Source organism: Anticarsia gemmatalis, chromosome Z, assembly GCF_050436995.1.
Source record: "Anticarsia gemmatalis isolate Benzon Research Colony breed Stoneville strain chromosome Z, ilAntGemm2 primary, whole genome shotgun sequence".
In the NCBI taxonomy this organism is placed as follows: Eukaryota; Metazoa; Arthropoda; class Insecta; order Lepidoptera; family Erebidae; genus Anticarsia; species Anticarsia gemmatalis.
The window spans coordinates 5,567,439-5,583,540 of record NC_134776.1 but is presented as its reverse complement, the minus strand read 5'-3'; the positions used below and the strand labels follow the sequence as shown (position 1 = coordinate 5,583,540).

General features: G+C 36.2%; 1 protein-coding gene across 12 annotated transcripts in view; it reads right to left on the bottom strand.

Moving 5' to 3' along the window:
• Positions 1-16,102, bottom strand: part of LOC142986186 (coiled-coil domain-containing protein AGAP005037) — a 387,196-nt gene that overhangs the window by 262,735 nt on the left and 108,359 nt on the right. The window lies entirely within an intron of this gene.

Sequence of the window (16,102 nt, the reverse complement as noted above, 5' to 3'; positions counted from 1 at the left end):
ACAAAGAAGAAGTTTGACTGTTTAACTCATGGTAATATATATTTTATAAAAGCGTTTTATGTACAGTCAACTTGGGTAACTTTGAATCATTTGGGTAACATTGAACGTGGGAATTTGAACTAGTTTCGATTATTTTTTCAAATGAAACCAACACAATTGATAAAAGTTTGCAAAACTAAAATGAATCTTTATCAATTGTGTTGGTTTCATTTGAAAAAATTATCGAAACTAGTTCAAATTCCCACGTTCAATGTTACCCAAATGATTCAAAGTTACCCAAGTTGACTGTATTTTTCACGTCACATTTATGTAATGTTTGTTAATTTATATTGCAGGCAGAACCTAGCCCACCACATTACAATTATTTCAAGAAAAGGATAAGACATAGTAGTAAAAGTTAGTTCTGAAGGGATCTGGTTTTTACTTGTCTTGCAGCGTCTTTCATCTATATACTTCTAATAAATCTGTAGAGAGGTCAATTCTGTACATTGAATATATTTAAAAAAAAACCAATGGGGGATGTTTAGTAACGGATACTGATACCGAATCTGCAATTTATAATTTTCTTTTCTGTCTGTCTGTCTGTCTGTCTGTCCTCCGTCTGTATGTGACGCTATCACGTAAAAACTACCGGATAGAATGCACTGAAATTTGGTATATGCATAGATTAAGTAGTGGAGCATGTTCTAGGATACTTTTTATAGCATAAAATTTCAAAAAAAATTAGAAAATTTAAAAATATACGTAGAAATCGTTTGAACCTGCGTTTCCCTATAGAGACCATAGATGGCGTTACAATCCATTTCACAACATTCGCATAAAGTTAACGCGGCGCCTGCCGTATCGATACCTGTTGTTAGCACCAACCAATAGATGGCGTTATAGCTCGCAACAAAGCATGTTTTTTCTAATTAATTTGTTTTGATGGCTTTATTGTAAAAAAAATACCTTTGAAACATGCTATACATTTATAAGATTTTTAAACATAAATGTTGTATGATATATTACACAAAAATGTTGGTTTACGTGGGTCCGGTGCGGTCGGGATATCCTAGATGGCAATCGAGTAATTTCGTTTGTTGTCGTTGTTCGCCGCAACTAACAGATGGCGTTGTTGTTCGAAACACATAACCAAATTAATTGGTTGCATTAAGGAAATAAATTGGATAGCTATGAAACAGACTACGTGGTAAGTTTTAAAAAATAAACAACGGATGATATATAAAAAATAATTACGGGTTACGCGGTTTCGGACGTATCATCGCAAGTAAACATTATTACGCGTGTGAAGAGCTCCGGCGCAGATAGGTCTGTCTGTACCTATTATAATATTCTGAATCCAGACGGGTAAGCAATGGTCAGTCTATAATAAGGTATTATATTTTACACTGTAAACTGGTACGGATACAGACGAGAGCGGAAAAGAAGGTAACCACAGGAAATCAGGCCTGCCTGAGCCTGTGTCACATTGTGTGCCCTTCGGGTCCCTTTCGTAAATAACCATTAGATGACAAAAGAGTTGTTAGCATTTTTGGGTGTATCGAGTGCTTCGCAATTCGCGTGCTCAAACGAATAAGCAACAGTACGAAATTCACGCGAGCGGAGCCGCACGGGTCAGCTAGTAAAATAATATAAGAGTACAACCTACTATCATATATTATGTACCACATCTGTCTGTAGTTCAGAAAATGATACCGCTACTCCACGTATACACGGTTATAACACGGTTGGGAAACTAAGAAGAGGAGATAAAAGAATAAGCAGGAATTCAAGACAGAAGAATTGAAAGCGGTTCACTGCGTCGTTTCCATCCAATCTTAATCTGTTAATAGTTTAGATTGAGATATTGGTTGAGGCGCCCAGTGTCGCTTGATAATCAGATTGTTCCAGAAATAAAATGCAGATGATGACGAAGAACCAAGAAACAAGAATAGAAGACACAAAGGTGGTATTCCGGGAAAGTAGGCATTTTATTGTACTGTGAGTGTTCAGAACAATCCAATGCCGGCTTGCTCGGTGCCACTTTATTGCCACAATACTTCGTTGATCGAGCATCGTCTACTTCTTTCACTTGACTTGATGTGTGAAACATAATATGTTAGGGAACCTGATGAACCTTGGACAGAATCGTACTTAGAACAGTCGTATTTTTTTTCATAAGCCTTGCGCTTTCAGTATGTTTTGATTGTATCATAGAAAAGATATTTCATTATCACTAAGCTGAACCTTTATTCCAAAAATACATATATATTATAATAAGATTGCACCCGAGAGTTCTATTATGTTTTGTCTTGTTTAATACTTACAACGAAAAGCTAAATTTTGCATTCACCAGTGTTATTTGGCCTGAGCTTGATGTATTTAATGATGTTAATTCGTAAAATAACAGCATTGCATTCGTTTGTAACGATTAAATTGAAAAACTAAATAACAGATACGATTTTTTTTAGGAATCAAAACTTAGCGCTACATTATTGCTGCCAAGGATAGTTGTTGTTTGATAATGAAACAAAGTGTGGAATTTATAAGTGTTAATTATACTTTTGTTATTGTGCGACGTGTAAGTTTTTTTAGAAAAAATAGTCAAAGAATCATGAAAGTGGTTCACTGTGTGACTAGACCCATTCTTAATCTGTTGTTAGTTTAGATTAGGATATTGGTCAAGTCGCATAGTGCCGCTTGTTGGTGCAAAATGAAGAACAGGAACTGAAGGGTTGATGACCAATGAAGAAGCAAGAATAGAAGACACGTGGTGGTTCGCCGAGTTGACCGACATTGATTTGTTCTGTGAGTGTTTCAGGCAAACCCAATGTCCGTCTATACGATGCCACTCTATAGCCACAATACTTCAGTTATCGAGCATGTTCTATTTTTCTTAACTAGTATTTTTGTGGAAAACTATTTAGTTTGTGTTATGTAAAAGTGACGGTTATCTATTTTTTCTGGTGTATGTCAATATTTTATATTACAGCAACTACAACTGCCGAAAAATCACCACTGATTGAAATACCGACAAAGAGACAGTGATTTATGAATTTTCTGAGAATTTATACAATATTTGATTATATTTTCTAGCAGAATCTAAAGGGCCCACGACATTACAATTATTTCAATAAAAGGATAAGACTAAGTTGTGCAAGTAAGTTTCGAAGGAGTCTGCGTTTTACTTTTCTTGTAGGTAGAGTATATTAATTAATTTGAATTTATTACTTTTTCAGCTTCTTCAACGTTGACTACTGTAATACCGTCAGCTGAACCAAAAGCTGTGACAGTAGCACAATAATAATTACAAGAAAAAAGGATAAGACATAGCCCAAGTGAGTATTGAAAGGGTCTTACATTTATGTTTTTAGTTATAATTATATAAATTTATATTTTTTACGACAAACTTCAGCACCAATTCTTTTTTAATCGATGCTCAATCATTGTCTTAAAGAATAAAAATTAATAGGTTTATAAAAATGAAACAACTGAGTAAAGGTATTATTTATAATACGAATTATTTGAAGTGTCAGGTATCTATCAATAATATAACATAACAGTACAACCTATTATCTTCTGTACCATATCTTTGGCAGATAAATATCTTTGATTGTGGTACACGGGGCGTGCGTCAGCGTATAATTAGATCTGTCTGTAGTTCAGAAAATGTTATTGCCACTACACGTATACACGGTTATAAAACGGTTGGGAAACAAAGAGAAGATAAAAGAATAAGCAAGAATTCAAGACAGAAGAATTGAAAGCGGTTCACTGCGTCGCTTACATCCAATCTTAATCTGTTAATAGTTTAGATTGAGATATTGGTTGAGGCGCCCAGTGTCGCTTGATAATCAGATTGTTCCAGAAATAAAATGCAGATGATGACGAAGAACCAAGAAACAAGAATAGAAGACACAAAGGTGGTATTCCGGGAAAGTAGGCATTTTATTGTACTGTGAGTGTTCAGAACAATCCAATGCCGGCTTGCTCGGTGCCACTTTATTGCCACAATACTTCGTTGATCGAGCATCGTCTACTTCTTTCACTTGACTTGATGTGTGAAACATAATATGTTAGGGAACCTGATGAACCTTGGACAGAATCGTACTTAGAACAGTCTTATTTTTTTTCATAAGCCTTGCGCTTTCAGAATGTTTTGATTGTATCATAGAAAAGATATTTCATTATCACTAAGCTGAACCTTTATTCCAAAAATACATATATTATAATAAGATTGCACCCGAGAGTTCTATTATGTTTTGTCTTGTTAATACTTACAACGAAAAGCTAAATTTTGCATTCACCAGTGTTATTTGGCCTGAGAAGCCATTCGTTTGTAACGATTTAATTGAAAAACTAAAGAACAGATACGGTTTTTTTTTAGGAATCAAAACTTAGCGCGACATTATTGCTGCCAAGGATAGCTGATTGTTGTTTGATAATGAAACAAAGTGTGGAATTTATAAGTCTTAATTATACTTTTGTTATTGTGCGACGTGTAAGTTTTTTTAGAAAAATAGTCAAAGAATCATGAAGGTGGTACACTGGGTGAGTAAGCTCGCTGAATTATCTGTTAGTCGTTCAGAATAATTTAGCTTGATTACTTTCCTAGTGCCGCTTGTTGCCTCGCACATACAGAAGAGAAAACAAATGAATAAGCAAGAATTCAAGACAGAAGAACTGAAAGTGGTTCACTGTGTGACTAGACCCATTCTTAATCTGTTGTTAGTTTAGATTAGGATATTGGTCAAGTCGCATAGTGCCGCTTGTTGGTGCAAAATGAAGAACAGGAACTGAAGGGTTGATGACCAATGAAGAAGCAAGAATAGAAGACACGTGGTGGTTCGCCGAGTTGACAGACATTGATTTGTTCTGTGAGTGTTTCAGGCAAACCCTATGTCCGTCTATACGGTGCCACTCTATAGCTACAAAGCATATTCTATTTTTCTTAACTAGTCTTGTTGTGAAATACTATTTAGTTTGTGTTATGTAAAAGAGATTGTAATATTTAATTTCTTATGTATGAAATCCCAACTAAGAAAGGTGTTTTATTAATTTTGTAACAACGTATCTATACTAATATAATAAAGCTGAAGAGTTTGTTTGTTTGTTTGTTTGTTTGTTTGAACGCGCTAATCTCAGGAACTACTGGTCCGATTTGAAAAATTCTTTCAGTGTTAGATAGCCCATTTATCGAGGAAGGCTATAGGCTATATAACATCACGCTACGGTCATTAGGAGCGGAGTAGCAACGAAAAATGTTACAAAAACGGGGAAAATTTTGACCCATTCTCTTAGGTGACGCAAGCGAAGTTGCGCGGGTCGGCTAGTTATTTATACAATATTTGATTATATTTTGTTTACTTATATTGCAAGCAGAATCTAAAGGGTCCACAACACTACAATTATTTCAATAAAAAGGGACAATAAGACAAAGTAGTACAAGTAAGTTTTGAAGAAGTCTGCTTTTTACTTTTCTTGTAGAGTATATAAATTAATTTGAATTTATTACTTTTTCAGTTTCTTCAAAGTTGACTACTTACATCAATACCGTCAGCCGACCCGAAAGGTGTGACAGTAAAACAATTATATCAAGAAGAAAGGATAAGACTTAGCCCAAGTGAGTATTGAAAGGTCTTACTTCTATTTTTCTCGTAAATTAATATTTTATTTTATTTCACAGTTCTTTCAACATCGTATACTAAAATAGTGTTTGCTGTAAAGCCTGTAACAGAACAGTTGGCATACGAACATAGCACAACACTTTACCCAAGTTAATTTTGAAGGGGTCTGATTTATATTTTTCTTATTATACAATATACATTGTAAACTATTATTTTATTTTTTATTTTATTTATTTTACAGTTACGCTCATCGTCAACTACTGATATTGCGAATATTGAAGAAACCAACGACGGCGCCTCAATGCAAGCAAATGTCGTTCATTGCTCTGTAAAGTCTTCGGAAAAAGTGGTGACGATAGAAAGTATATCGTCAACGGTTTCGAAAAGTTTTGTAGAATCGATTTCGATATCAAAACGCAAATCAAAAGGGCGTTGCTGGTCGAAATTGCACAAAATTGTAGCCATTGCTTGGGTATAAAAATCCCAAAGCTGAAGTAATCTGTCCTCAATGCCATGTTTAAGGACTCTGCAAATTATTTCGGAGGATATAAAATAATAACCTAGCGTAAATCCTAATACTGATATGAATAATCTAAAATGCAAAGAAAATGCAGTGCATTATATTGCAGGCAGAATCTAGACCCGCCACACTACAATTATTTCAAGAAATAGGATAAGACTTAATAGAACAATGAAGCTTAGAAGGGGTCCGATTTTTGCTTTTCTTGTAGAGTATATTCATTAATTTTAATGTATTACTTTTTCAGTTTCTTCAACGTTGACTACTGTAATACCGTTAGCTGAACCAAAAGGTGTGACCGTAGCACGATTATTACAAGAAGAAGACTTAGCCTACGTGAGTATTTGAATATAAATGTATACAATGTTAAATCTTGACTATAAATATGTTATCATTTGAAGTGTTAGTTTTTTTGGGCAAGTTGCCAATTTCAACCATGTATCTTTTTGTAGTCAAAACTATTATTACTAGTGATTAAACGAAATTTATGCCTAAAAGGCTATTATACTGTTAAAGATTATTTGGACGATAGTAAAGCTTGGGACTGTGCTGTTTCTACCAAGTCTGTTTCAAAAATGTAATAATATTCTAATGTACGATGTTTTACTGTGTCCTACCTATAAGTTTCCTCTTTACTTATTACTACTAGTTTTGTTTTAAGATATGTAAATGTTTTATTGACTGCACACAGTAAACTATCAATACAAAATATGTAATTATTATATTGACATTTTAAAAGAGCAAGCCGTGAGTTTCTTGCCTTTTCTTCTCACGAGCAACCAACCAGCTTTCTCGAAACGGACAAAAAAAATACAATATACTGATTATTTTAAATACTTTGTAAAAAGTTTACGAAATAAAGGATATTTTTTTAACCAAGGTGCCGTTTGTAGCTTCAGAAATATAGAGAGACAGAAGAACTATAAGTGGTTCACTGTGTGACTAGACCCATTCCTAATCTGTTGTTAGTTTAGATTAGGATATTGGTCAAGTCGCATATTGCCGCTTGTTGATACAAAATGAAGAACAGAATTGAAGGGTTCACCACCAGTGAAGAAGCAAGAATGGAAGATATAAAGGTGGTTCGCCGAGTAGGTGGACATTGAGTAGTGCTGTGAGTGTTTCAGGCAAACCCAATGTCCGTCTATACGGTGCCACTCCATAGCCACAATACTTCAGTTATCGAGCATATTCTATTTTTTATCTTGTCTTGTTGGGAAAAAACTATTTAATTTGTGATAAGTACAGTAAACTGAGACTAATGTACAGAATCTTCTAACAATAGCTGGTGATGTTTTGCCGTTTGACTGCCCATCTATCTGATAACGATGACGAAGAGTTCCTTATAATTATTAAAAAATGTTGTATACCTACACAGAAACCAAGGACCGCCCACGTTTACAATATCCATAGTTCCATAATTATAAATACGAAAATAACTCTGTCTATCTGTTACTCAATCACGCTTAAACTACTGAATCAATTTGCGTGAAATTTGGTATGGAGATAGATATTTTGATACCCGAGAAAGGACATTGGCCACTTTTTACCCCGGGAAAATGACGCATACCTATGGGAAAAATCAGGTGGCGGACGAAGTCACAGGTAAAAGCTAGTAATTACATTAAATATGGTACAAATCATTTTAAAAATATAATTTTGAATACATAGTAAAAGCCATATATTATGTTCTACATTATTGTGTATTGCGATAGTATAAATTTGAATGCAACCAGTTTTTGTATGACGATATTTATAGTAACGATTGTTAAAAATCGCGCGATTCTGTGCTATGTTATATTTTAAAAGCGACTTAGTAGAGAGCCTGACTTTCACGATGTACCTAGATTAAGATTAGAATAGAATAAAAGTACCATCACCGCTTAGATTGAATGAGATGACCGTGTGTGAGTTGTGAATTATTATTGCCAAGACTTCACAGAAGAACGGCAATCATATAATAGTGGTTACTAGGCCAGTATTTCCAAGCGTACGCTGTATCTGTAAACTAGCGTACGGTTTTGGTCTTACGAAGATAGTGACCACTTGTACATCCGGAAAGAAAATAAGCGGAAATCGAAGCAGTTGGCGAGACAGAAAGCAAGAAGATAAAACAACTGGAAAACGGGTAACTGTATGACTATTAATTATAATCTGTAACAATCATTGTACACAGTTTTTTTGATGCAATTTATATAATATGTCTATGTCCAAAATGGTCAACTTAACGGGAAAATATTGAATTATTCTGTATGTGTATTCAAATTAAATAAAAAAGCCGGTTCGCAGCCATATTAAAAAATAAAATATGTGACGTGTTTTTTTTTTGAGTGCTTAATGTCAAAAAATTGCTTTTTAGCTCATCGAAGACGCAATTTTTTACATTAATATAATTTACTTTATTTTATTTATTTTAATTCCTAATAGTTTGTAGCAAAATATACTTGCGGTATTTACCTCTTCTAATATTCCAAACATTTGTTTATTTTATTTTGCACGTCTTTGCAATTTTAAACGACGATTTATAGGATGTGATATATTCGCCTGTCGGTATGCTGCTTAATGCAATGTCTTTGGTTTAAAAACATAGAAATAATTGCAAGAAATGCGAAGATTCACCGGTCTGAAGAAGACATCGTTGATGACGGTTCGCCGGTTAGCAGAAACAATAGCTTCAATCTGTTTCATTCCAGATAAAGCTATTATTACGTGTAAATCGGTGCCGTTACAAACTTCACAAGAAATTGAAGACAACATTTTTGTTTTTTTTTTTGTACTCTTATCAAATTCATATTTTATATATTGTTATAGCTTTATCCTCTGAAAAAGTGTTATGTATTTGCATGTACCTGTCTTTTCATCACACTTTCAAGACGTAACTAGAGCCCGTACCTCTAATCATCGATGGTGAAAATAGACCCAAACAATCACACAGTCCTGACTTGATAGTGAATCGTAATATTTAAAAAAAAAAATTGATATAATATAATTTTAGTACATGTGTTTTGAGTGATGCACACGATGATTTCGGATGTTGTTAGAATATAAGATGACTAGACATAATTTTTTGGCGATTGATGTCTGCAGGTGGAGAGTGTTTTTGGGCTAATTCTAAATATCTATTTCGTATGTTTTCAGAGTAAAGCAAGGAAAATGTAAAAAATCAAGTCGAAGATATTTATTGAAGGCACAAAAGCCTGCTCTACTCCTGCCGGTAGCCACTATATTTTCCGGAATCATCTTGTCACGTATGTTAGAAAATATCAAAGTAATGTAGACAACATCTGTACTGTTGGATAAACGAAGTCAATTGAAATTAATTGAATTGTAAGTATATTAAAATTTATTACCGGATATGTACTCTTAGTGATGTTATGTGTTGTCTGACGCTTCCACATAACATTGTATTATTTTAATTGAGTATACTTCATATATTAAATTAGTAAACTTTTCAGATGTCAAAAGTAACAAATGATTGTGAAGCAATGTTTCTGCCATCTGTTGTTTGTGTGGGGATGCAGTTCCTTTTTATAAGATCAAAGTTCAGATAAAAAAGATTGCAACACACGACCATCATTTTTTTTTTTTTTTTTTTTTTTTTTTTTTTTTAATAACCCATATCTTTCCCACTGCAGGGCAAGGGTCTCCTCCCGAACGAGGGGGAGGGGTTAGGCCTTGAGTCCACCACGCTGGCCAAGTGCGGGTTGGGGACTTTGCATGCCCTCAATAAATGTATTAAACAAATTTTAGGCATGCAAGGTTTCCTCACGATGTTTTCCTTCACCGTTAGAGCAAGTGATAATTATTTCTAATACACACATAACTTCGAAAAGTCATTGGTGTGTTGCCTCGGATTCGAACCTGCGACCACTTGCGTGGGAGGTGCCAACTTAAACCACTCGGCTATCACTGCTCTTATCACTCGGCTATTATTGCTCATTTTTTTATACCAAACAAAAATGTTTAAAGGTAAGCAATAAATCCTCGTTTGAGCTAATGATCACTTCACTTAATATTTAAATATTCGTTTGATTGCAGGTGAATACAGCTCAAGACGAGTACCTATAATCACAAGCGTGAACAGCTTAAACTAAACTACAAACAACTCTCATCTGTTATTTCAAACAACAAGTCTAAACAACAACAACGTTATACTCTCCTGTATGTTCTTTATCTCCGTGTGATATTAGACTATTTAAGATTTATGACACTATGATACTAACCAGGAAATCACGATCAACAAGAAAGCCGCTTACACAAGTTCACAGATAATACGTATGATACGTACACTTCAAGCTGTTCTTCCTCATATAATCTATTTTCAATTCAGACAAAAGCGAAGAGGCTACAAGGACCATATGCATTATGATTATTAGCACTTTGAGCCATTCTTTTTTGCACAATCTGTTTTCAAATCAAATTGTGCAATTAGGGCGGCTAAATGTGCTAATATAAACTACAGAATAAGCGAGGAATTCACCACACAAGATAAAGATAATTATGACATCGAGGGATATGAGGCACTGTTTTCGTTTAGAAAACCTGTGACTGTTCTGTCGGTGCCCTTTTTATCACAGCTTCAACAACAACAGCGCGTGTAACAATAGTACAAGGTCTATCACGAATCACTTGGGGCTCTCCTGTCAGCTGCTACAGCTGATACTGTACTCAAGTGGAGATCAACTTCAGAGCCTCGGAGTCATAAAGAAAGTGCAGTACACCTATTCTGGTACCACTTCACCATATCTGTAATAAAAGTTCAGATTGGTCAAGTTGGTATCCATATAGGTGTTTGTACTACTCGTATATATACAACACGGCAACGCGCAGCAAACATCGAGGGATTCCTTGTGCGTATTAGTTACGTAATCTTATATGCCACCAAAAACATTCTGTAAAAACCTCAAGTCTCGCCGTAAAAAGTTGTGAGATCTATATAATACCAAGTCGATTAATCTATTTAGTCTCTACTTAAAGGACCTTCTGTCTTAAGTTATTACGTATGTTATTATCATGCCAATTTAAAAAAATACCTCTAAAACAAATAGACCGACCTGGCCATCGCATGATTTGATTATTAGTATGTATCACACTACACAGCACGACGAAAAGTTAATGCTCCTGAAATGTTAATGGCGAATTTGTGTTTTCTTGCGATGGCCAAGTCGATCTATTTGTTTTAAAGGTATTTTTTTTAAATTGGCATGATAATAACATACGTAATAACTTAAGACAGAAGGTCCTTTAAGTAGAGACTAAATAGATTAATCGACTTGGTATTATATAGATCTCACAACTTTTTACGGCGAGACTTGAGGTTTTTACAGAATGTTTTTGGTGGCATCTCACTTCTTTTTGTAGAGCGAACATAAGTACAATTTGTATGGAAAGACGTTTTTTTTTCATAATTCAACATATTTTCCTATGGTAATGTTGTTCAGTTTCATGGGCTAAACACCCCTAACCACCCTATACCCCCCCCCCCCCGTTATGCCTCATATAGTAGGTACCTATTTACACCTATTTATTTTATTTTCTACAGTAATAATAATTCATTAACTGCAAATGTAACCTTGTAATCTTAGACATTTATATGGGATTACAAAGTTATTCTTGCAGTTGGTGTATTTAGAAAACTGGACCGAAATTAGAAAATATTGAATTTTTCCCATGATTAAGACACTAAACCCTATTTGTATTCTAAATTTTAAGCTTCTAAGTCTGCTAGAAGTACCTTAGACTTTTGATGATCGGTGAGTCAGTGAGTCAGTGAATCAGTGAATCAGTGAATCAGTGAGTGACAAAATTCAAAATTTTAACAAGTTGTCATTCTTAAACTACTGGTTCAAATTAACTGAAAATTTAAATCTACCGTGTTTATACAATGACTGATTAGTTGCTGAAAATCCAGGCTTCTTGTTTTATGCACAACGAAATTATAGGGGTGTCAAAAATAGCCCGAATTGCTTTGAGAAAAGGATGTTACGGCCGTGCCGCTTTTTTTTTGCTCGACTTGCGGGGGCACTTCCGTGCCCCCAGATACATATTTTAATCCATATTCATATTTTCTAACACAACTAATCGTTTAACAGTAAGTTTCAAATTACGGACACTGACATATAACCAACTATGTGATACATTATCTATGAAAATTACGAATTTAAAGATATACAAATATCGGTATCACATTTTATGTTATTTTGTACCCACATGAAAACAATGCGCTTTCACGTGAAGAGATTGCCACCTCAGCGATTTACCAATGTATTTTGTCAATGTTTGTTGTAATTCGTAATACTTATGTATTTCAGTGCTGTTACTTTCATAGCAGATATGAATATTGATCACGACGGTTCGACGATGTGATATCTGAATAATGTCTAATATTGTGTTATAAATATCAGATTAGACATTTTTCTTATCACATTGATGACGCCAATATCAGCAGAAAAGCACCGCTTGTTCAAAGTAACATCTGTTTAACTCTAGGAGATAAGTTAATGAAACGTATGAACCGATGACACTTATTCATCACAACGACTTCGTTCGGAAGATTAATAAAGTCTTAGCCAAAAGCTGCGCTATCAAATGTAAGTATCTAAACTAAGGTTTTATAGAATACACAGACAGTTGCTTAATCTATACTATAATATTATAAAGCTGAAGAGTTTGTTTGTTTGAACGCGCAAATCTCAGGAACTACGGGTCCGATTTAAAAAAATCTTTCAGTGTTAGATAGTCCATTTATCGAGGAAGGTTATAGGCTATATATCATCACGCTACTAACAATAGGAGCAGAGTACCAGTGAAAAATTTTACAAAAACGGGGAAAATTTTGACCCACTCTCTAATGTAACGCAAGCGAAGTTGCGCGGGTCAGCTAGTATGGAATATTTGTGTGTTCTAGATGACATTCGTGGGAGGAGGTGTACAGTCGGAGCAGATGAGTGCTACCTCCAGCGCTTCTACACTATAATATATATTGTACGATGGACTACTGACTGTTGTACATGACGATATCACTCAATATTTATCATCTTATTGAGAAACCGACGGTAAATGCTACGTGAGTATTGCATGAAAATTCATCGGTCAATTTTCTAACGATGTTGTTCATTAAATGTCTAGGTTCAAATGTTGTTCACCGGAAGACTTGAGGACTGATGTGATGTGGCAGTTACGTGTCAAACTCACAACACGTTATTTCTCAATTCTTTTGAATGAGCTTTGCATCGAATACAACGTATGAAGAGCAAAAAGAAGAAAGAATAAGGCAAGGCAGATCACTACTGTTGTCCAAAACTATGAATATGTATTTGTTAATCTTAAATGTTCGTGGCTGAGAGACAAACAGTACTGCCCCCTCCACATCTGAGGAAGAAGCAGTTTGCAATCATTAAATTAACTCACTCAATGTATTTATTGTGACATGTTCCAATAGCAATAATCATAACTGATGTTGTGTTACCGCTTTTTTTCTGCCTATTTCAACAACTCTGCGCAAAGCTGCTCAGCGATATAGTCGGATGTTAGTTAATATTATATTTGTTACAAATTCACATAGCTTAGATAATCACCCGTAGTGATGAAGTTTCTTCAGTACGACGAGCAAATAATAGAAGACCCATTCAGGGGAAATCAGTTTGATAGTTTATTTTTCAGACAACATCGTGGAATAGGCCTACTGGGGAAACCACGTTAAAAAAAACGTGCCGCGTACACTACCCCAAGTCAAGGGTGGTAAGGAAACGTGTACAACATTGTGTATTTCATTGAGAACATAACACATTCAGCTGTTTGGCTCAGAGGCCACGGTCACTAGACACACTGTGTTACGTAATTATTCAATTTCTGGTACTAATTATGCCTCATTCTCAACTTTTCTTAGTCACATTTTGCCATAATATGACCTAATTACACACGAATGAATAAATACTCAAAAAAAAATATGCATATCCGATACATGTTCTCAAAATTCTTAACATAAAATACGACTAGATTATATACGAAATGTGTAAAGATTCTATTATTTCGACTTTGTGGGGTATGTCAACAAATTCCAAATTGAATTTACACATAACTTGATTTGACTTTATTATCACATGACTAAAAAAACGAAAATTTAGTTCTCATTGCACGGTTAAAGCATTTTTCAGTTTCAGTCGCCCCAACTAATAAGTAACATTTCACACAACGACTTTATAAATAAGGTAAGGATTTAGAATCAACTAATTATATTTGAGTACACTCACGTAAATTATATACGTTTTGAAAATTCATTTCATTATGTGACATGTGTAACTTGTCATTTGTGTATCATTTATGTAAGTCGTGAACTTTTGATAATACAAATAACGTTTCATCATTTCAGGTAAGCCCCGGGACAGTCAAGAATCAGCTAGACGTAAAGTTAGTGGGGTGCACAATTATTGGCACCAATATTTAAATCTGTGTTACAAGTTCAGATTGTGACATTGGTGGTCATAATCGTGTTCGATACTTTACACGGCAGCGTGCTGGAAACCGTCGGGAGAAATATATCCCTTATTTTTTATTATTGCACCTATAAAACTCGTGTAAAATCACAACAACGCACGATAACCTTGGGACAAGAAAGAAGAATAAGTCAAGGCAATGCACCGATCGTTGTCGAAACCGAGATATTTGTTAATCCAAAATATATCTTTAGTTTCTTCAACGTACGGTGCGACCTTTCCATCATCTGTGGAAGAACCAGTACAGGACGTCAACTTGTATCGAGTTTATTTCATTATATAACTTGCCTTTACAGCTTCTGTTCACTCTTTGCTCAGCGGTACGATGAGGCTATTTTACTCATGTTAGTTATAAATTCACGTCGGACATGATTGTGTTCACTCATCAAACTACGACAGTTAATAGATACTGTATTGAATATTGTAATGTTTTGAAGATGCTTGATATTACATTGTTAATATGAAGTCAAAAGGCCCAATGTCTTCAATAATTCAAAGTCAATCTTTAATAATTACAACTAGAACTATGATTAATTTATATATATGGCGCCATCTTGAACGGATGATGTAAGAATAAAGTTGGTTTTATATTGTTTGAATTAATGTTATTTGTCTTTTTTTTTTTTTTTTCGTCAGGAAAATGCATTACTGCATGTCCCGCCCCAGGGAGGAAAGCGGGGGTCTGTCGGGCTCTCCCACCGGCAAGGCGTTCCGGCTGACTTGGGCATACCGACTAAAAACCTGACGGTGTTCCTTCTGCGGTCACCATAACGTGGCCAGGACGCGGTACCTCCGATCGGATACTCCGCGTCCCAGCCGGTGTCGGCCTGCTTTGTATGCGGGCCCTACTTCGAGCGGGGGCAGGCACGAGGATTGCCCCCCCCTAGCTCTCCACTTCAAGGGGGTGTGCCAGGAACACACAGCGCACTCCCTACCTCTCGGACCTGTTCCCTGTCCAGGCGACGGAGCGTTCCGCCTCCGCCGCCCACAGGTCCGCGTCACGGGGGCCGGAGATCATCCCGGCGCCTACGACGCCCAGTGCGTCTTGCGCGGGAAGGGAGGGGAGCGTTGATTTCCCGCTCCCGTTCCGCCGCCTCTTTTGCGGATATAACTTCCTCGCAGAACGAGGCGACGGCCGACCACGCTGCCTCGCTCCCGACCATGGACAGAACCACGGCCGAGAGCGAGAGGTCGCTCCCGACTACCCCGGTCAATTGACGGCGCTGCGACGACCACGCCTGGCATTGTGCCAGCGTATGCAGCGCCGTATCGGGGCAGTCACCACAATGATGGCACCTGGGCGTCTGCTCACGGCCTATGCGACACAGGTACTTGCCGAAACAACCGTGTCCGGTCAAGACCTGCGTCAGCCGATAAGTGAGCGCGCCGTGCCCTCTCTCCAGCCACTCCGTGACCGCCGGCCGCACGGCCTCGATGGTAACGAGGCCGGCGCTGGGGTTCTCCAGTCGCCGCTTCCACAC